This window comes from Lissotriton helveticus, chromosome 6 (assembly GCF_964261635.1).
Source record: "Lissotriton helveticus chromosome 6, aLisHel1.1, whole genome shotgun sequence".
Classification (NCBI taxonomy): domain Eukaryota; kingdom Metazoa; phylum Chordata; class Amphibia; order Caudata; family Salamandridae; genus Lissotriton; species Lissotriton helveticus.
The window spans coordinates 2,124,074,820-2,124,096,851 of NC_136067.1; the positions used below are offsets into that span (position 1 = coordinate 2,124,074,820).

The following is a 22,032-nucleotide window of genomic DNA, read 5'->3' on the forward strand; positions in this document are numbered from 1 at the left end:
TAATATCCACCTCTGCGTTTGTCATCGTCAACTTTGCAGCACCTGCCTGCGTAGGGACAGATTTCTTGGTGCTCTGCCGCCGGTAGCATCACCCATTCCCCTGAGCAGGCGTAGCTCGGAGTTCACTATGAACAATGACTGAGCGTGCGCAGTTCGGGCGCTAGACCTGCATCTCTGAGCATTCGTAGTTGACCTGGGCATCTTTGTATCTGAGCGTGCGCAGTCCGACATCACTAGCTTGTATCTGTGTCGCGGTATCTGAGCGTCTGTAGTCTAACATCAGTATTGGAGCATGCTCAGTTCGATATGTGTGGTGTCTCAGTATCTGAACCTGCGTAGTCCAGCATCATTATTCGTAATCAGATATCAGTGAATTTTCTCGGTATCTGGCCATGCGCAGTTTGTGACCGAGCGGTCAGCCTGCAGGCGGACGTGTGGCCTGCCCGGTTCCCAGAGACCGGTCCCGGGGCGGGTAGAACGGGTGCGAGGGCAGCACAGGGGTGCCAGAGCAGAGACAGCGTAGCCACAGAGGGTTCAGACTCCCTGGGTGTGATTGACAAGGTCCTATGAGTGACAGTCTGCGGCCACATGCGTGACACTTCAAGGTCCTGTGAGTGACAGTCTCCTCACTAGAAAACTCAAGCAATCAAGACAAAGTGAACACATAAATATCCGAAATTACACCCATTTGAGCAACCGGAAACTGTAAGAAGTGCCAAATGTATGACACTTAGAGCGACACTTTCTCACAAGGAAAACCAAGCAATGAAGTGCTTAGAAAAGAGCTAAATAGCAAAAATGAACAAACTTTTGAGCAATGGGAATCTCTAAAATCTCTTGAAACTAAAGCAACACCCCTGTAATGGAAGGTCACTGATCTACAATCACTTTCTAAGATGACTCTACAGCAGAAAACAATTACAGCGCCATCATTCATCAGAATTCAGACTCTCCATGAGGAAGTTTGCAGAGGTCCTATGCTTAGCCTGACAAAAGATCTATTGTGAATCGATACTGTGCTACAGGAACTGAGAACGGTCCTGCGCTAACATCACAGGTAGGCCTGGTCACACTCGCCTACAATGTCAAACCTGCGGTTTTACCACCGCTAACCCCGATTCGACAACTACTAGAACCTGATAACACCACCCCCATCACGATCCATTACCTCAACGTGAGGTCGCTAGCCAAACACCACCTTGAGGTCAATACCCTCATTCTGGAAGAAAACCCTGACATCCTCTTCCTCTGTGAAACATGGTTACGGGATGGCACCTCCACCATTCCCAACCTTACGCTACCTGACGACTACCTTATATCTACCATCAATAGAGATGGAAGAGGAGGCGGTATCGCTATGATTTACAAGAAAATGTTTTCTTGCTCATTCACCAAGGAAGAAATACCAGACTGTGAAAGCGCCTACTTTAAGATCACCATTAATCCCAATTTCACTGTGTCGGGTCTCTATATCTATCGCCCGCCGGGCCCTGCTTCAAAATTCATTGATACTCTCCTTGAGACAACTACCTCTTTAATTACTATAAATTCAAACTTTACGATCCTAGGAGATCTCAATCTTCACTTTGACATGCTAAATGACGCTATGATCAAAAATCTCCTTGCGGATCTCTCCGCACTGCAACTCAATTCTTTCATTTCCACCTCAACGCACCTAGCTGGCCACATCCTAGACCCAGTTTTCTCAAACTTGGAAAAACTTACTTCAGAGACTCCCTTACCGATGGTATGGACTGATCACTTCCTCATTAAATTGGCCATACTGGTCAATAAAAGCAGGCACAATATCGCCTCGACCAGTCGTCTAAAAAGGCCATGGCACAAATTGTCTTGTAATGACCTCCACACAACCCTAGGAGAATTCCACCATGACACTAAATCGGACATCAACGCCAACTACAGTGCGTTTCATGAGTGGATCACGGGAGGGCTAGATATCCTCATTCCAGCAAAATGGTCAAAAGGACGTAACTCTCCATCTAACCCCTGGTACAACGACACCCTCAAAACCTTACGCAAAGATTGCAAAAGGGCGGAGCGCCTCTGGCGAAGGGAATATAACAGGGAAGAAAAATCAAACTACTTACTTCTACAAAAAACGTATCACAAAGCCATCCGTGCTGCGAGGACTGCCTTCTACGCTGACAAAATTGAATCTAGTCCCACCCCTGCTAAAGAAGTCTTTAAACTTGTGCAAGAACTTCAGAGCAGCAAATCTCCCCTCCCTAGTATCTCCTCCACGCAACAATGTGAAGATCTTGCTAGGTTCTTTGTCGACAAAGTACAGAAAATCTATACTTCTTTTTCCTCAGCACTCCCCCAGCCCTACCAGCAGCCCTTCTCCTCCTCCCAACTACTCTATCCTGACTTCCATCCCGGAAATCTCCGGTGATAACCTCATCAAACTATGCAAAAAAGTCAAATCTGGTTCCCCGGCAGACCCCATGCGCCCAGCTCAATACTTAGAGTCACTCAACTTCTTCCTACCGGCACTTACTTCTATTCTGAACCTCTCCTTTACTTCAGTGTGTGTACCATCTGCCTGGAAGCAAGCGTGGGTTTCACCCATCATCAAGAAACCCACCCTAGATCCATCAAAACCGGAGAATTTTCGCCCGATCTCCCTGCTCCCATGGCTGTCCAAACTCGCTGAAGCGCATGTGAACAGTACTCTATCCCAGCACATGGTCAATAACATCATTCTGGACCCATCTCAAAACGGGTTCAGACCAGGCCATAGCACTGAGTCTGCTCTCCTGGCCACCACAGAGCACCTCCGAACGATTTTAGATGCCGGTCAAAGGGCTGCGCTGATTCTTCTGGACCTCAGCGCGGCCTTTGACACGGTATCCCATGACCTTCTTCTCAATCGTTTGGAGACATTTGGAGTATCTGGCCATGCTTTGGATTGGTTCCGATCATTTCTCGAAAATAGATCCTTCCGAGTCTCTGCCCCTCCCTTCCTATCCAAACCTCATCCCATTGCACAGGGAGTTCCGCAGGGCTCTGCGTTGAGCCCATCCCTTTTTAATCTCTATGTTCAGCCTCTGGCGGCAGTGGCCAAAGAGTGGGGCCTGACACTAGTGTCGTACGCCGACGACACACAGCTGGCCATCGCTCTTTCAGAAGGTCCTTCCAACTCTTCCTCTAGCTTCAAAAACGGCCTCTCCGCGGTTGCCCAGTGGATGACAATGAACTGTCTACAACTCAATGCTGGTAAAACAGAGGTGCTACTCCTTGGCAAAAACACCAGCCTCTGGAATGAGCACTGGTGGCCGTCCTCCCTAGGCACCATCCCCTCTCCCAAATCCCTAGTAAAAAATCTAGGCGTCTGGATGGATGCCTCACTCAACTTTTTGGAGGTGCAAATGAAGAGGTATTGGACCGTCTGCAAGTTGTACAGAACACAGCAGCCAGGCTTGTCCTTAACGCTCCCCCAAGATCACCATCTAAACCTTTGTTAAAAGAACTTCACTGGTTGTCTATAAGACAGCGAGTGAAGTTTAAGATTTGTTGTACTGTACACAAGGGTCTACATGATCTTGGTCCGGATTATTTGGCAAACAAATTTTCACCATATGTCCCTATCCGCACCCTTAGGTCTAGTGAACAGCAATTTCTGAGAGTACCCAAAGTCAGCAGAGCTAGATTGGGAGGTAGAGCCCTGTCTGTGGTGGGCCCGAGACTGTGGAATGCACTCCCTCTGTTATTAAGGCAATGCTCTGACCATTTCCTTTTTAGGAAACAATTAAAAACTTTTCTGTTTAGTCAGAACTGACTAATGTTAGTTTTTGGTTGAGAATCATATTACCTAAAGAGGTGTCATACTTTTAGAATTTTCTATAAACACTGTTTTCTGTTTACTGTCAAGCTGTCGCAAGCGCAGAGATACTTCTACGGAAGTTTATTCCTAGCGCTATACAAGCCTGTAAATAAAAATAAATAAATAAACTTTCAGGCCCACACCAAAAAAGTGGCTGGCACCTGTATTGGCTTGCCGAGGAGCCTTAGCCACATACTTGGCTTTTTCGACGCCAAAACTCGCCAACTTATTATTCAAGCCACCATCCTCTCGCGTCTTGACTACGCCAATGTACTCCTCCTTGGTGCCAACAAAAGTGAGGTTGCACGACTCCAACGTGTGCAAAACTCTGCGGCCAGAACTCTGGTCGGCCTCCCCCGTAGGTGCTCGGCCAGAGCGACCATCAAAAAACTACACTGGCTACCCGTTGATTCCAGAATCAAATTCAAGACCCTCATCATGACCTTCAAAATCCTTAAACTCGATACCCCCCCTCTGCTTCGACCACTTCTTACCCTCTATGCGCCGTCACGGAACCTAAGATCTTCTAATCAAAACCTTCTATGCGTCCCACGCATAAAAGTTTGCCGCATGGGCGGCCGCTCCTTCAGGTTTCTTGGAGTCAAACTTTGGAATGATCTGCCGCAACACATCCGCTCCATAGAAAGCCTACCGGCGTTCCGGAAAGCAGTAAAAACCTAGCTATTCCCTCTCCCGTAATGTCCCTTGTCTTCCTTCTTCCGCTTAGGCCAGGTTCTTGGTTCTTAGCGCCGGGACGCCTCATTGCTGGGGCAGCTGTTCGCGCTCTACCAAAACTATAGAATAGAATAGAATAGGGAACCTTTTCAGAAAACAGCGCACTTGAAAATATGAAATTAAGAAAAAACATAACTCTGGCTGTCAGTGTAATATACCTAAAATTGGTAGGACAGCCCAGAAAATCAGCTCACACACCATTTGAAGGAGCAACTAACATCTGTGGACATAAGTGACAGCCTAAAAGAAGCGAGGCCCCCAAACACAGCTGAGCATGAATTATACGAGAAAGTGAGAAAGACGTGCTAGCAACAGAGACCTGGGGCAGAACCAAGGCAGCACCACCAACCGGGCTACACCTCACATGATCATACCAGGGCTTGAACATGTCGGCTCCAGTGTGACTCTTTCTGCTGTGCCCCCCCTGGAAAACTAGATGTAAATTATATTGATAACGGCTTACATTTGGGTTTTCCGTTTTAAATCATTACATTTTAGAATTCTTTACCAAGACCAAGAGCAGCGAGCTATACAGGCTCAGTCAGGGCTGTAAAATAAATTATATTTTCGAGTATCCAGTGCCGTTTAAATGGCACAGCTCCGCCCTCCGCGGCACCAGTCTGACGAGAGCAGCCAGTGAGCAGAGCTACAGGCTCAGTCAGGTTGAACATTTAAATGCTATTTTCAAAAAGTAATTCAGACCTGAGCGGGCCACGGCTATGACGAGTCTCCGACAGTCTCTTTGTAATGAAGATTGTCTGTGCAGTCTCTCTGTGATGAAGACTGTGGGATGTCCATTCGGTCCAGTCGCTACAGGCACCAATTAACGGGCGGCACAGGCAGCAATGTGAGCAGTGCATGCACGCAAACCAAAGAAACATAACTGCCCCCCTTTTGCGCCGTGGTCCACCTCACAAGTGACTACTTCCTGTCACTACGCCCGGTAAATTGACACAATGTATATTGTTGCAGTCACTTGACGCCATGTCAGGTTAATGCAGCCCCCGGTGTAAATGCTAAGCCCGATGCGTGGTACTTGGCAGGACTGCAAGGGAAGGGAGTTAAACTGACTGCAGGCAGCAACTTGACACCATGTGGAGCAGTCATCCAGTCAATGAATCCACCATTGGAAACATGGGCAGACTTCACTGTCTCTGCCATTTCACAGGTGAGCTGGTGACACCTGGATGAATGCAGCACCTACATGTAGGGATAGGGTGGCCGGGTGCTTGGCCTGCCAAGGTATCGGGGCTTCGCATTTTCAGTTCTGGGTATTCATGTAATGAAACGGTGCACTCTGGGAGCTCTATTCTTGTTCCGTTCAGTTGCACCCACCGATCTCATGCATTCTCAGCCACCATGAAAGTATGGTATATTACTTACACGTGTGCATTTTTATCCATTGTTAAGTATTGCCGGCAGCCATAAAATTATTCTGTCCCACAGAGCAGGCGTCCTGGCCGTGCAGCAGGTGTGATCAGCAGTGTGGCAAGGCAGCCGAGGCCCATGATTCCCGTGCTGCCCGCTAACCACTGAGCAGCCAGCCTCCACCTCCAATTTCATTACAAAGTTAACTCCTGGCGCGCACCCTGTCAGCAGGACGTGATGACGTGTCCCCACACAGCGCCACGCCAAGTTGCCACACATAACTTAACTGTGGCAGCCAGGCATCGGGCAGGCCCTGCCCAGATCTCCCGGTCACAGGGCCGATCAAATGTAACATTGTAGCACAGAGAGCAGAGCACCTCGGATCTTTAACTGTTACATACTGAGCCTGCTGCCAAGTGAAGTCTGCTGTGGCCCGGGCCGAGCGCACAGCACACAGGAGTCAGAGGCGCCAGAGCGCGCGCTAGCATCTGGCGTAGGCTAATTAGAGCAGAGACCGCCAACCTTGTGAGCTACTAATATTATTTGTGCTGTAATAGTGACCACATCAGACAAGATCACATTAGTGGCCACCCCGTGCTAGATTACCCACAGTGATCACTTCAGTACATTCGGCAGGACTGCCAGCAGTAAAGTAAAAAAGTATTTTCAGATTGGAATGCCTCCATACGGTTAATATGACATTCGTAGCTGCCCCTGCCTCTAGCACCAAGGTAGCAATATCAGTAATAGTGTATGATTTATCACTCAGATATTAGTGTTACATATATTTTGGACAATCAGACATTTTGGTCTCCAAACATTAACTTGAGTTCTGAAAACACTTTTTTGTCTTGAATACACTCATTTGGTCTGTAGATAATAATTCAACAAAGCAAAACGTTTCAAATTAGCAGGTTGGGATGCACATAAGAGAGCTACTTCCAGCTAGCTCACAAGCTACCAGTTGGAGAAGCCTGTTTTAGAAACGTTTGCTTTAATTAGTTTGCTTTGTGCACAGATATTGCAGGATAAACATAGTATATATGAGGTTCCCCATGCTGTGGGTCTGCCACGGAACAATACTATTCACTTGTATTACTTTTGCCCAGGACCACCTCTGACCAAAGGGGAAAGAAGGAGATTCACTCACTAGTACAGTACATGCCCGGAGCAGCACATGACCAACCCCTCACTAGGACCTGCCCTTCTGAAGAAAACAAAGTATGAAACATATCAAAGGTGACCAAGCACTGGGCTACAACTTGTCATGCAAGAAAGCACTCTACAGCGGGTAAAAGATGTGTTTGCTTACATGTAGCATCATGCATTGGAAATGGCTAGGACAGTCTTGCCAGAACCAGTGTGCAACTCAATCCCTTCTTAATCTTTTGAGCTCATGGTGCTTACGGTTTGTTCTAGGCCAGTCATCGCTGAATGACACTGGGTTCATCCACAGAGACTTACTTAGTTCTTAGTTTCAAGCCTCAGATTCTACATGAAAGCACATTTATGCTGAAACATAAAATAAATACACATAACCCAGAAAGGTAGGCTGCTCTAAAAGTAGCTAGAATACTGAATTTGGTAAGGAGTCATTCGTGTAGATCAGTGGTTCTTAAGTGTGGTCCGTGGACTCCTGGAGGTTCCACAGCGCATATTCAGGGGGAGGCAGACTGATATCTCTAACCATTATTATACGCCAATCATAAGCATTTTGAGCTAAATAATTGTATAAAAACAAATTCACCTATAAGGATATTGGGTTCATCAAGCAACAATAATACTTATTTTAAGTCAGTACGGTATAACCTTCCCGATGTGTTTGAAAAATGTCTTAATAGAATCCATAAATATATGGTTAAAAAATAATAACAATTAGGATAATGTTTTTAGTTGGAATCTTCTGCTACTTCATGCTGGAGCATGTGTTAATGCACAACAACCTGAACCAGCAATCAGCTGTTACTAATAACAGTGCTTCACTCTTTATGATTTTCTGGAAACACATATGTATTTGCACACTTAGAACGCCAGTGTTCTAAGCCCTCTGTGATCTATGACTTATGTACACCCAGACAGCCCAAAAGAGTCTTCCAGGCTGCATGTACTCCCTCCCGCTGCTTTACATGAGCAGCACTTACAGACTCCAAGCACTTCCAGGCTGCATGTACTCCCACCCACTGCTTTACATGAGCAGCACTTACAGACTCCAAGCACTTCCAGGCTGCATGTACTCCCGCCCACTGCTTTACATGAGCAGCACTTACAGACTCCAAGCACTTCCAGGCTGCATGTACTCCCGCCCACTGCTTTACATGAGCAGCACTTACAGACTCCAAGCACTTCCAGGCTGCATGTACTCCCGCCCACTGCTTTACATGAGCAGCACTTACAGACTCCAAGCACTTCCAGGCTGCATGTACTCTCGCCCACTGCTTTACATGAGCAGCACTTACAGACTCCAAGCACTTCCAGGCTGCATGTACTCCCACCCACTGCTTCACATGAGCAGCACTTACAGACTCCAAGCACTTCCAGGCTGCATGTACTCCCACCCACTGCTTTACATGAGCAGCACTTACAGACTCCAAGCACTTCCAGGCTACATGTACTCCCACCCACTGCTTTACATGAGCAGCACTTACAGACTCCAAGCACTTCCAGGCTGCATGTACTCCCACCCACTGCTTTACATGAGCAGCACTTACAGACTCCAAGCACTTCCAGGCTGCATGTACTCCCACCCACTGCTTTACATGAGCAGCACTTACAGACTCCAAGCACTTCCAGGCTGCATGTACTCCCACCCGCTGCTTCACATGAGCAGCACTTACAGACTCCAAGCACTTCCAGGCTGCATGTACTCCCACCCGCTGCTTTACATGAGCAGCACTTACAGTCTCCAAGCACTTCCAGGCTGCATGTACTCCCACCCACTGCTTTACATGAGCAGCACTTACAGACTCCAAGCACTTCCAGGCTGCATGTACTCCCACCCACTGCTTTACATGAGCAGCACTTACAGACTCCAAGCACTTCCAGGCTGCATGTACTCCCACCCGCTGCTTTACATGAGCAGCACTTACAGACTCCAAGCACTTCCAGACTGCATGTACTCCCACCCGCTGCTTTACATGAGCAGCACTTACAGTCTCCAAGCACTTCCAGGCTGCATGTACTCCCACCCACTGCTTTACATGAGCAGCACTTACAGACTCCAAGCACTTCCAGGCTGCATGTACTCCCACCCACTGCTTTACATGAGCAGCACTTACAGACTCCAAGCACTTCCAGGCTGCATGTACTCCCACCCGCTGCTTTACATGAGCAGCACTTACAGACTCCAAGCACTTCCAGGCTGCATGTACTCCCACCCGCTGCTTTACATGAGCAGCACTTACAGTCTCCAAGCACTTCCAGGCTGCATGTACTCCCACCCACTGCTTTACATGAGCAGCACTTACAGACTCCAAGCACTTCCAGGCTGCATGTACTCCCACCCACTGCTTTACATGAGCAGCACTTACAGACTCCAAGCACTTCCAGGCTGCATGTACTCCCACCCACTGCTTTACATGAGCAGCACTTACAGACTCCAAGCACTTCCAGGCTGCATGTACTCCCACCCACTGCTTTACATGAGCAGCACTTACAGACTCCAAGCACTTCCAGGCTGCATGTACTCCCACCCGCTGCTTTACATGAGCAGCACTTACAGTCTCCAAGCACTTCCAGGCTGCATGTACTCCCACCCACTGCTTTACATGAGCAGCACTTACAGACTCCAAGCACTTCCAGGCTGCATGTACTCCCACCCACTGCTTTACATGAGCAGCACTTACAGACTCCAAGCACTTCCAGGCTGCATGTACTCCCACCCACTGCTTTACATGAGCAGCACTTACAGACTCCAAGCACTTCCAGGCTGCATGTACTCCCACCCACTGCTTTACATGAGCAGCACTTACAGATTCCAAGCACTTCCAGTCTGCATGTACTTCCACCCGCTGCTTTACATGAGCAGCACTTACAGACTCCAAGCACTTCCAGGCTGCATGTACTCCCACCCACTGCTTTACATGAGCAGCACTTACAGACTCCAAGCACTTCCAGGCTGCATGTACTCCCACCCACTGCTTTACATGAGCAGCACTTACAGACTCCAAGCACTTCCAGGCTGCATGTACTCCCACCCACTGCTTTACATGAGCAGCACTTACAGACTCCAAGCACTTCCAGGCTGCATGTACTCCCACCCGCTGCTTTACATGAGCAGCACTTACAGTCTCCAAGCACTTCCAGGCTGCATGTACTCCCACCCACTGCTTTACATGAGCAGCACTTACAGACTCCAAGCACTTCCAGGCTGCATGTACTCCCACCCACTGCTTTACATGAGCAGCACTTACAGACTCCAAGCACTTCCAGGCTGCATGTACTCCCACCCACTGCTTTACATGAGCAGCACTTACAGACTCCAAGCACTTCCAGGCTGCATGTACTCCCACCCACTGCTTTACATGAGCAGCACTTACAGACTCCAAGCACTTCCAGTCTGCATGTACTTCCACCCGCTGCTTTACATGAGCAGCACTTACAGACTCCAAGCACTTCCAATGTATTTTGAAAGGGGGCTTTCCCGCACTTTTCATCAGGGCTAACATATTTCCATAAGTAAAGTACCACTTCTACCACTTCTGAGTAGCAGAATCAACATTATTGGTCTTTTAGTTTTAGGCAATAATGGCCTTTGCCTACTTTTGACATTAAAACCCTGTGTGGCCACCAGCTTTGTCCATAAAATGTTTGATTGTTGCCCAGTCTGTCCAAGGCCAATGCCAATCTCCGCAGGACCTTCTCCACTCTGTGCCCCTCCATCCTCTAGGATACTTGCAGTGCCATTTTAGGACTTAGAGGGACCAGGGTTCCTCAATCTGTTCTGCACATATTCACCAAACCTTCCAGAAAGGATGGTTAATTCTTCACAAGCAAGTCTTGAGGAATAAATCTCCTCCCTCTGTTTGACATCTGAGGCAGGATGGGCCAGGGCTATGCTGTGTTCACCACAGCTGTGGTGGGTTAAAGGAACCCTATGAAAATAAGTAATTTGAATGGTATTATACAATACCCGGTTGACAGCGCACCTTCTCTAGCCATCCTCCGCGTGAAAGAGAACATCTTCCGGGCCCCAGATCCCCCTCACATGCTACCCACAGCTTATTGAACGTGTCTGGGATATATACGATGACAACTTTGTTTATTGCAGATATTCTGCCGCTCTGTGGTAATTGTAAAATAGCAATTTTGGCCTCTTGTAAACTAAAGGTGGGAATCTCTTCAATGCTAGACAAATATAGTATGATGTCACGTCAGAGCTGCAGATAGCAAATGAACGGTACCTGCTGCAAGAGAACAAATTTCTCACTTTTCTCTGCAAAAATATTACCCAGTGTGGAGTAGAGATATCATCTAGAGTGCCCTATTCTTTAAAACTGTTTAGACCAATGAATTGTGGAAAATGGAATATATGTAATAAAGACAATTGTAAAATATTGAGTATTTTAATGAGGAGATAATTTAGTGATGTTCATTACTACTAAGGCTCCCCCTTTCAGTTTTTATTGATATTTGCAGAAATATAGAGACAGAAAACAATGTGTCTTCTGTCGGTATTTATTATTATTATTTTTTTACTTTATTTAAGATTTTACATATTAACGTAACACAGGTGTGCGTTTCGAGACCAACAAAACGATGATATAGTCATGTATTTTGGTGGTTACAGTTTAAGACATTGGCCTTTTCACGGTCGTCCCCCGCTCCATTGTCTGTAGCCAAGTATTAAGGGCATTTAATCGCCCTCCCCTTCAGCACCCTCGGCACTTCCCCAGCCAATGCATTCAGGGAACATGCGCAAAGGCCGTCGGACCAGTAGAGTCATGACAAGGCTCCCTGCAGGCCCTAGGGCATCCTCTATTTCATCTCTGCGACATCTCCTGCCCCCCCCCCCCGGGCCCCATAGAACCCTTCACCTCCTGCCCCTCCCCCCCAGGGGGCCCCCGTAGAACCCTTCACCTCCTGCCCCTCCCCCAGGGGGCCCCATAGAATCCTTCACCTCCTGCCCCTCCCCCCCAGGGGGCCCCATAGAATCCTTCACCTCCTGCCCATCCCCCAGGGGGCCCCATAGAATCCTTCACCTTCTGCCCCTCCCCCAGGGGGCCCCATAGAATCCTTCACCTCCTGCCCCTCCCCCCAGGGGGTCCCATTGCATCCTCTACCTCCTGTCCCTCCCCCCCAGGGGGCCCCATAGAACCCTTTACCTCCTGCCCGTCCCCCCCAGGGGGCCCCATAGAACCCTTCACCTCCTGCCCCTCCCCCCAGGGGGCCCCATATAACCCTTCACCTTCCCCCAGGGGGCCCCATAGAATCCTTCACCTCCTGCGCTTCCCCCCAGGGGCCCCCATAGAATCCTTCACCTCCTGCCCCTCCCCCAGGGGGCCCCATAGAACCCTTAGCCTCCTACCCCTCCTCCCAGGGGGGAACCATAGAACCCTTCACCTCCTGCCCCCCCAGGGGGCCCCATAGAATCATTCACCTCCTGCCCCTCCCTCCACAGGGGGACTTATAGAATCCTTCACCTCATGCCCCCCCCAGGGGGCCCAATAGAACCCTTTACCTCCTTCGCCTCCCCCCAGGGGGGCCCATAGAACCCTTCACCTCCTACCCCTCCCCAGGGAGGAACCATAGAACCCTTCACCTCCTACCCCTCCCCCCAGGGGGCCCCATAGAATCCTTCACCTCCTGCCCCTCCCCCCCAGGGGGCCCCATAGAATCCTTCACCTCCTGCCCCCCCGGGGGCCTGATAGAACCCTTCACCTCCCCCAGGGGGCCCCATTGAACCCTTCAACTCCTGCCCCTCCCCCCCAGGGGCCCCCATAGAACCCTTCACCTCCTCCCCCCCCCCAGGGGGCCCCATAGAACCCTTCTCCTCCTACCCCTCCCCCCAGGGGGGAACCATAGAATCCTTCACCTCCCCCCAGGGGGCCCCATAGAACCCTTCACCTTCTGCCCCTCCCCCCCAGGGGCCCCCATAGAATCCTTCACCTTCTGCCCCACCCCCAGGGTGCCCATAGAATCCTTCACCTCCTGCTCACCCCAGGGGGCCCCATTGAACCCTTCACCTCCTGCCCCTCCCCCCCCAGGGTGCCCATAGAACCCTTCACCTCCTGCTCCCCCCAGGGGGCCCCATAGAAACCTTCACCTCCTGCCCCTACCTCCCAGGGGGGCCCATAGAATCCTTCCCCTCCCCCCAGGGGGCCTCATAGAACCCTTCACCTCCTGCCCCCCCCAGGGGGGCCCATAGAATCCTTCACCTCCTACCCCTCCCCCCAGGGGGGAACCATAGAATCCTTCACCTCCCCCCAGGGGGCCCCATAGAATCCTTCACATCCTGCTCCTCCCCCCCAGGGGTGCCCATAGAATCCTTCACCTCCTGCCCCCCCCCCCATGGGGCCCCATAGAACACTTCACCTCCTACCCCTCCCCCCAGGGGGGAACCATAGAATCCTTCACCTCCCCCCAGGGGGCCCCATAGAATCCTTCACCTCCTGCTCCTCCCCCCCCAGGGGGGTCCATGGAATCCTTCACCTCCTGCTCCTCCCCCCCAGGGGGGCCCATAGAATCCTTCACCTCCTGCTCCTCCCCCCCAGGGGGCCCCATAGAATCCTTCACCTCCTGCTCCTCCCCACAGGGGCCCCCATAGAACCCTTCACCTCCTGCCTCTCCCCCCAGGGAGGAACCATAGAACCCTTCACCTCCTGCCCCCCCCCCCCAGAGAGGAACCATAGAATCCTTCACCTCCTGCTCCACCCCCCCAGGGGGGCCCATGGAATCCTTCACCTCCTGCTCCTCCCCCCAGGGGGCCCCATAGAACCCTTCACCTCCTGCCCCTCCCCCCAGGGAGGAACCATAGAATCCTTCACCTCCAGCCCCTCCCTCCACAGGGGGCCCCATAGAATCCTTCACCTCCTGCCCCTCCCCACAGGGGCCCCATAGAACCCTTCACCTCCTGCCCCTCCGCCCCAGGGGGCCCCATGGAATCCTTCACCTCCTGCTCCTCCCCCCCAGGGGGGCCCATAGAATCCTTCACCTCCTGCTCCTCCCCCCCAGGGGGCCCCATAGAATCCTTCACCTCCTGCTCCTCCCCCCCAGGGGGCCCATAGAATCCTTCACCTCCTGCCCCTCCCCCCGAGGGGGCCCCATTGAACCCTTCACCTCCTGCCCCTCCCCCCCCCGGGTGCCCATAGAACCCTTCGCCTCCTGCTCCCCCCCAGGGGGCCCCATAGAAACCTTCACCTCCTGCCCCTACCTCCCAGGGGGGGCCATAGAATCCTTCCCCTCCCCCCAGGGGGCCTCATAGAACCCTTCACCTCCTGCCCCCCCAGGGGGCCCCATAGAATCCTTCACCTCCTGCCCCTCCCTCCACAGGGGGACTTATAGAATCCTTCACCTCATGCCCCTCCCCCCAGGGAGGAACCATAGAACCCTTCACCTCCTACCCCTCCCCCCAGGGGGCCCCATAGAATCCTTCACCTCCTGCCCCTCCCTCCCAGGGGGCCCCATAGCTGTGTAACTGTGCCTGTGTGCTTTACTGCAATCTTAGCCCTTAAGCGCCCGATTTTAAACAGCGCTGTGCCTGTGTGCTTACGCTGCATTTGGTGGCCCATTAACTTACATCACTGACTCTGTGGTGACGCTGTGTTGTTTTCCGACCTGCTGGTCCATCTGCTGCCCCTGCCTCAGCTACACTTTCACCCTCCATTTTGCTGCTTGCACTTTCCTGGCCCGCCCCTCCTCCCCGCTACCGCCTCCCAGGTGCTGCCCCTCCCACCCACGAACACAGGGATCGCCTCGTCCCCTGACCCTCTGTGACCGCCTGGACTTGCTCCCGAACGGTCGCTCCCTCCCTCCCTCCCTCGCTGATCTCACGCACTGTGAGCGCCGCAGCTCGAATTGGGTAACTAGCGCTGTACTTGTGCAGACGCTGTGTTCACTGTGTGCTTTGTGCTTTGCGCTGTGTAACTGTGCCTGTGTGCTTTACTGCAATCTTAGCCCTTAAGCGCCCGATTTTAAACAGCGCTGTGCCTGTGTGCTTACGCTGCATTTGGTGGCCCATTAACTTACATCACTGACTCTGTGGTGACGCTGTGTTGTTTTCCGACCTGCTGGTCCATCTGCTGCCCCTGCCTCAGCTACACTTTCACCCTCCATTTTGCTGCTTGCACTTTCCTGGCCCGCCCCTCCTCCCCGCTACCGCCTCCCAGGTGCTGCCCCTCCCACGCTCCGCCCCCTCCTACTTCCATTTATGGCCAATGTCCCCACGCGCAGCGTCCACGCGCTACGGCCTCGCCGAAGGTGCGCCAAAGGTAAGCCCGTCTACGCCCGTCCGCGCCTGGACCGCGCCAGACCCCCTGGCTCTCGCGCTGCGCTGCCCTCCCGCATCACCTACGATGCCCCCACCCTCCGAGCCCTTAACCCCGGCCGCGCCCCCAACTGCGTCCAAGCCGCTCCTGGACACACCCATGGACCTTTCTCCTGCTACTCCTGCAAATTCATCGGTACCGACAACATCCCCGCTACGACCACAACACAGACCCCTGACCCCAACCACCTACAGTGCATCCTTCTCAACACCCGATCAGTCCACAGACACGCCATTGACCTATGGAATCTACTAGACACCATCTCTCCGGACGTCGCCTTCCTAACAGAAACTTGGATGAACGCCTCCTCCGCCCCAGACATCACCATTGCCATCCCTGAAGATTATAAGATCATTCGTAAGGACCGCACCGACCACACAGGAGGAGGAATCGCCATCGTCCATAAGAAGTCAATCCGCATCTCAACCAGCTCTGACGCCAATCTCACCAACTCTGAACACCTTCACTTCCAGATCCTCATCGACCCCAAGACCACACTCAGAGGCACCCTCCTCTACAGACCACCAGGACCCCGCGCAAAATTCAGTGAAGACATCACGGACTTCATCACTCCTCACGCGCTCCCCTCCAAAGACTACATCCTTCTGGGAGACCTCAATTTTCACCTTGAAAAGTTCAACGACCACAACACCACCACCCTCCTGGACAATCTCGCCAACCTCGGACTTAAACAACTGGTAACATCGCCCACCCACATCGCAGGTCACACACTCGACCCCATCTTCACCTCCAGCAATCATGTCTCCTTCAGCCACACTACGGAGCTCCTCTGGACTGACCACAGCTGCGTTCACTTCACCTACAACAAACCAAAACCCACCAACCACCTCCAACCAACTCTGCAAAGAAACTGGAACAAAATCACCACAGACCAGATCTCCGCATCGCTCCTTCTAAACACCCCAGCCCACTCTTCTAACGCCAACGAAGCCGCCGCCAACCTCACCCTATGGTTATCCAACACCGCCGACACCTTGGCACCACTGAAGAAACGTCAAAACAAACCTGCCAGCAAAAAGGCCTCATGGTTTAACGATGATCTTAAGAAGTCCAAGAAACTCTGCCGCTCCTTTGAAAAGGCCTGGAAAAAAGACCCAACTACTAGCACCAAGGACGCCTTCAAAAACGCCACCCACACTCACCACCAACTAATCCGAAAGGCCAAGAAAACAGCATTCAAGGATCGACTAGACAACAACGCCCACAACAGCAAGGAACTTTTCAACATCGTCAAGGAATTTTCCAATCCCTCGGCCAACTCCAACGACATCACCCCCTCTCAAGCCCTCTGCGACTCCCTAGCCTCATTTTTCCACAACAAGATTGCAGACATCCACAACAGCTTCGACAACCAACCCGGAAACCAACCCACCCTACCTTGTACTGAACATTCTCCCCCCGTGAACACCCTTAACGACTGGAACCCAATCTCCACTGAGGACACAATCCGCCTGATGAATTCCATCCACTCAGGATCCCCCACAGACCCTTGTCCTCACCACATCTTCAACAAAGCAGACTCCGTCATAGCACCGCACCTCCGAGACGTCATCAACAGCTCCCTCAACTCCGCCACCTTCCCGGAAGACTGGAAACACGCTGAACTCACCGCCCTTCTGAAGAAACCCACAGCGGACCCCACCGAACTCAAAAAATACCGCCCCATCCCGCTCCTTCCATTCCCGGCCAAAGTCATCGAGAAAGCTGTCAACAACCAACTCGCCGCCTTCCTCGAAGCCAACAAATCCCTCGACTCCTCACAATCTGGCTTCCGAGCAAAACACAGCACTGAGACCGCCCTCATCGCAGCAACAGACGACATTCGAACTCTACTGGACAATGGAGACACAGTCGCCCTCATCCTCCTCGACCTCTCTGCAGCATTTGACACAGTCAGCCACAGCACCCTTTTACAACGCCTCAATAACATCGGAATCCAAGGAAAAGCACTTGAATGGATCACCTCGTTCCTCACCGGAAGAACTCAGAAAGTCCGCCTCCCACCATTCAAGTCCGAGGCCACTGAAGTCATCTGTGGCGTACCACAAGGATCCTCACTCAGTCCCACCCTCTTCAACGTATACATGAGCCCCCTCGCGGCCATCGCACGCCAACACAACCTCAACATCATCTCCTACGCGGATGACACTCAACTAATCCTTTCTCTCACCAATGACCCCAGCACCGCCAAAACTAACCTACACGAAGGAATGAAAGAAGTTGCCGAATGGATGAAACAAAGCCGTCTGAAACTGAACTCAGACAAAACAGAAGTCCTCATCTTAGGTACATCCCCCTCTGCATGGGACGACTCCTGGTGGCCGGAAGCCCTCGGAAAGGCACCCATCCCGACAGACCACGCACGGAACTTAGGCATCATACTGGACTCTTCACTCTCAATGAATAGACAAGTCAGCGCCGTATCCTCTTCCTGCTTCAACATTCTTCGCATGCTGAGAAAAACATTTCGCTGGATCCCCACCGAAACAAGGAAAACAGTCACCCATGCTCTGGTCACGTGCCGACTGGACTACGGAAACACCCTCTACGCAGGCATTACCGCTAAACTCCAGAAGAAACTCCAACGAATCCAAAACGCCTCAGCCAGGATCATATTAGACATCCCACGCAACGAACACATCTCCGGTCACCTTAAAGACCTCCACTGGCTACCCGTCAATAAGAGGATCACTTTCCGACTGCTAACCCACGCACACAAATCACTCTACGACATCGGACCAGAATGCCTCAACTCACGACTGTCCTTCTACACCCCCTCCCGCCAACTACGTTCTTCCAGCCAAGCCCTCGCCACTGTACCTCGCATCAACAAGACCACCATGGGCGGCAGATCCTTCTCATACCTGGCTGCTAAAACATGGAACTCACTCCCCGCTTACCTTCGCCTTACCCAGAACCACCTAGCATTCAGAAAGCAGCTTAAAACGTGGATATTTGACAAGTAATCTTCCTCCCCTCTCTAAGCGCCTTGGGACCGTCTGGGTATGTAGTGCGCTATATAAATTCTCTGACTTGACTTGACTTGACTTCACCTCCTGCCCCCCCCCCACCGGGGGCCCGATAGAACCCTTCACCTCCCCCCAGGGGGCCCCATTGAACCCTTCACCTCCTGCCCCTCCCCCCCCAGGGGCCCCCATAGAACCCTTCACCTCCTGCCCCCCCCAGGGGGCCCCATAGAACCCTTCTCCTCCTACCCCTTCCCCAGGGGGAACCATAGAATCCTTCACCTCCCCCCAGGGGGCCCCATAGAACCCTTCTCCTCCTACCCCTTCCCCAGGGGGGCCCATAGAACCCTTCACCTTCTGCCCCTCCCCCCCAGGGGCCCCCATAGAATCCTTCACCTCCTGCCCCTCCCCCCCAGGGTGCCCATAGAATCCTTCACCTCCTGCTCCCCCCAGGGGGCCCCATTGAACCCTTCACCTCCTGCCCCTCCCCCCCCCAGGGTGCCCATAGAACCCTTCATCTCCTGCTCCTCCCCCCCAGGGGCCCCCATAGAATCCTTCACCTCCTGCCCCTCCCCCCCAGGGTGCCCATAGAATCCTTCACCTCCTGCTCCCCCCAGGGGGCCCCATTGAACCCTTCACCTCCTGCCCCTCCCCCCCCCAGGGTGCCCATAGAACCCTTCATCTCCTGCTCCTCCCCCCCAGGGGGCCCCATAGAATCCGTCACCTCCTGCCCCTCCCTCTCCCCGGGGGTCCCATAGAAAACTTCTCCTCCTGCCCCCCCCGCAGGGGGCCCCATAGAACCCTTCCCCTCCCCCCCGGTGTCCAGTGACCCCCCTCAGCCTGGGTCTGGTTCACCTCTCTCTGGTGCTCGTGAAATCCCATAAACACAAACAGTGATGACGCTGCACTCACCCCTGACCCGGGGATCCTGCTCTGTCTGCAGCAAACCCCTAGGTCGAGGGTACTAAACCGGTCCCTCTGCGCATGCGCAGACCCTGGCGGGCAACTGTAATGGTTGCACACTGGTCGCGCCGCGCATGCGCAGACCCCTAAACCTTGGTCTAGATCCCAAGTAGCAGCTGAATGTTCGCGCTTGCGCAGTTGTAAACATTCGATCTTTTCACAAACACGTAACCCGAGCACAGCGCATGCGCAGATCTATACTCACTACCTCCGGAAGTGACGTCCCGCGTCTCTGTTGTCGCTGTCAGGAAGTGCTCCTCGCAGATAGTTGAGCTGCAGCCCCGGGGGCGCCTCGAAGCGGAGGCTTAATCTCCAGGCGCTGTGAGGCCTGGTGAGTCAGAGGGGAGTCTGGGGAGGGGGGAGGGGAGAGGGCGGGGGGGGGGTTCTCGTCCAGGTTTCCCCCTCCCTGTCATCGACCCTCATCCCTCAGCATTGACCCCTCAGACCCTGTGTCTCCTCCTGGAGGCGCCTCGAGGCCTTTACAAGCCTCAGTGCATGATCTGCATTTCTATAAACCATTCGTGAATTCTGTATCTATGTCCTCAGAGCACAAGTCCTGAACAATCATTGGCAAAGCCAAGAGATTTCACCCAAGCAAAGTCTCTTGGCTTTGCCAATGTTTGTTTAGCCATGCTGCACAGCTCTATGCAGAGCAAAGCGCTGACACCCCAGAGTGCACCGCGGCCTGGGACTGTGTTATTCTTTGTCATGTTCACAGCAGCTTGCGAGCTTTGCATTATGTCTAAATAAGCATTGACAAAGCCAAGTACCTCTCATGTTATCTGAGAGCTGTTCAGCTTTGTTAATGTTTTTAGTGACGATGCAAGGAGCGTTGGCCGCAACATTACTCCAGGGCTTCCAACACCTGGGAAATGTGGGGATGATTTCATAAACACAGTCACTCATTTAATTACAATACCACACAAGCAATATTCCCTCTATTTTTATCCTCTGTGTGCGAGAGAGTAAGGTCTCTGTGTGCTGCAGCCAAGGCTATGTGCTCAAAGAACCTGGCCACACGTGTAGACCCGGGCTTTAAGTGGGATGAAAAAACTAGGGTGTCTCTCAAAAGGCCTGACCAATGCAATGAAGGGCGTGGCTTAAAAGCAATTAAGATAGTTTAGCATAGTGTGCCGCCCGACTGATATTTCGCTTCTTCTGTCATTGCATCCAAATATATAATACAAGTATCTTTACACCTACAAGAAGCCAGGATTGTTGGCTTTGTCAATGGTTGTTTGCTGCATAAAGTTGTATATCATATTGTAAATGCTTCCAGTCTTGTGGTAGAGGTTGTGGCTTAATGCTCGAGCTGCCAACTTGAGAGATGGGTTTTCTGGCTCGGATCAGACTAACATTCTGTGATTCTCTGCAAATCAGTGAATCTCCCCAGGCATATAAATAAAAAAATCCAGTAAATCGCTCCACTACCTTTGGGTTGAGTTCCCACTATATAAAACTTGCTACATTTCTTTTCTAAATGCGGGGCTGATGGTTTGCCTGTTGAAATAATTTATGTTAAATGCAGCCCATGATGTACGCTGTGATCAGGGTAGCAACTAGACCTGACCTTCGGGAGGGGGCTAACACTCCCACCCAGGGATAGATAGCCCTAGCACGCGTCACACACTGTGCAACAGTCTTTCTTGGCGCCCCATCTCCTTCATCTCCATGAATTCTATCACTACCACTCACCAACATCCAGGACCATCTGAAAGCACACATTGTGCTTTTAAACGTCCTGCATTACTTGTCTTAAAGCAGCACTGCTGCCGGGCTGATTGTGGGCCTTTTGAAAGAATTTATGTTAATCACAGCGTCCGTCAAGGGCTGCATTTAGCATAAATACTTTCAAAAGGCACACAATAAGCCACACAGCTGAGCTGTATTTAGAAAATAAATGCATCAAGTTTAAAAGCACGTACTTGTTCTTTCAGATGATTCTGAAAGCACACCTCATGTTTGTAGACTTGTTGCCTTTCTTTTCTAAATAGAGCACAGCTTTGGGGTTGATTGTATGCCTTTTGAAAGTATTTGTTAAGTGCAGCCCTTGACGGGCACTGTGATTAACACAAATACTTTCAAAAGGCCCACAATCAGCCGAGCTCTAGTTAGAAAGGAAGGGCAGCAAGTACATGTTATGTTAATTAAACTTTTAGAGTGCAACGGTTACCCTGAGGTGTCCTGGCGCTATGCACTGCATATCAGGAGAAATGATGTCACTGAGTAAACAGCCATGTTTTCAGCCCCTTGTAAAAGAGAGGAGATCTGCTGAATTTCTCAAATGGAACGGCAGATCATTCCAGGTGATGAAACTCCGAGCTCCCCAACTGGCTTTTTAGGTCTCGTATAGGGCAGCGCATGCGCTGCCTCTGCGAGGCATCAAGTAATCAGTATTACTACTGAAACTCCACCCATTGCATTTGTCTTTGTATTGTCGCGTGCCATTGGTGGAATCTGGCATTGCTGTTCTTATCTTGCGCATTGTTGGCTTGTGGTCCGATACATCACTTCCTTTTTCTTTGGTTTCTGGCGGAAGCAGCATGGGCCAAATACAGTTAACTTACGCTGCTGGCTGTTATCTTTTTATTTAGGGACTTCTTTTTTTCTTGTGGCATTTCCACATGTGGCAGCTTCCTGCACTTACCTAAAC

At 51.7% G+C, this 22,032-nt stretch overlaps 2 protein-coding genes across 3 annotated transcripts in view; one reads left to right on the forward strand and one right to left on the reverse strand.

The window, feature by feature from the left end:
- Window positions 1-19,379, reverse strand: part of LOC144764100 (uncharacterized) — a 203,359-nt gene extending 183,980 nt beyond the window's left edge. The window contains 1 exon segment of the mRNA XM_078650266.1: window positions 19,329-19,379. The gene's annotated coding sequence lies outside the window, so the exon portion shown is untranslated.
- A 200-nt stretch (window positions 19,380-19,579) lies between these two features.
- LOC144764101 (uncharacterized) overlaps window positions 19,580-22,032 on the forward strand; it is a 146,827-nt gene continuing 144,374 nt past the window's right edge. For both annotated transcript variants that reach the window (XR_013596313.1, XM_078650268.1), the window contains exon 1: window positions 19,580-19,710. The gene's annotated coding sequence lies outside the window, so the exon portion shown is untranslated. The remainder of the gene's footprint in view (window positions 19,711-22,032) is intronic.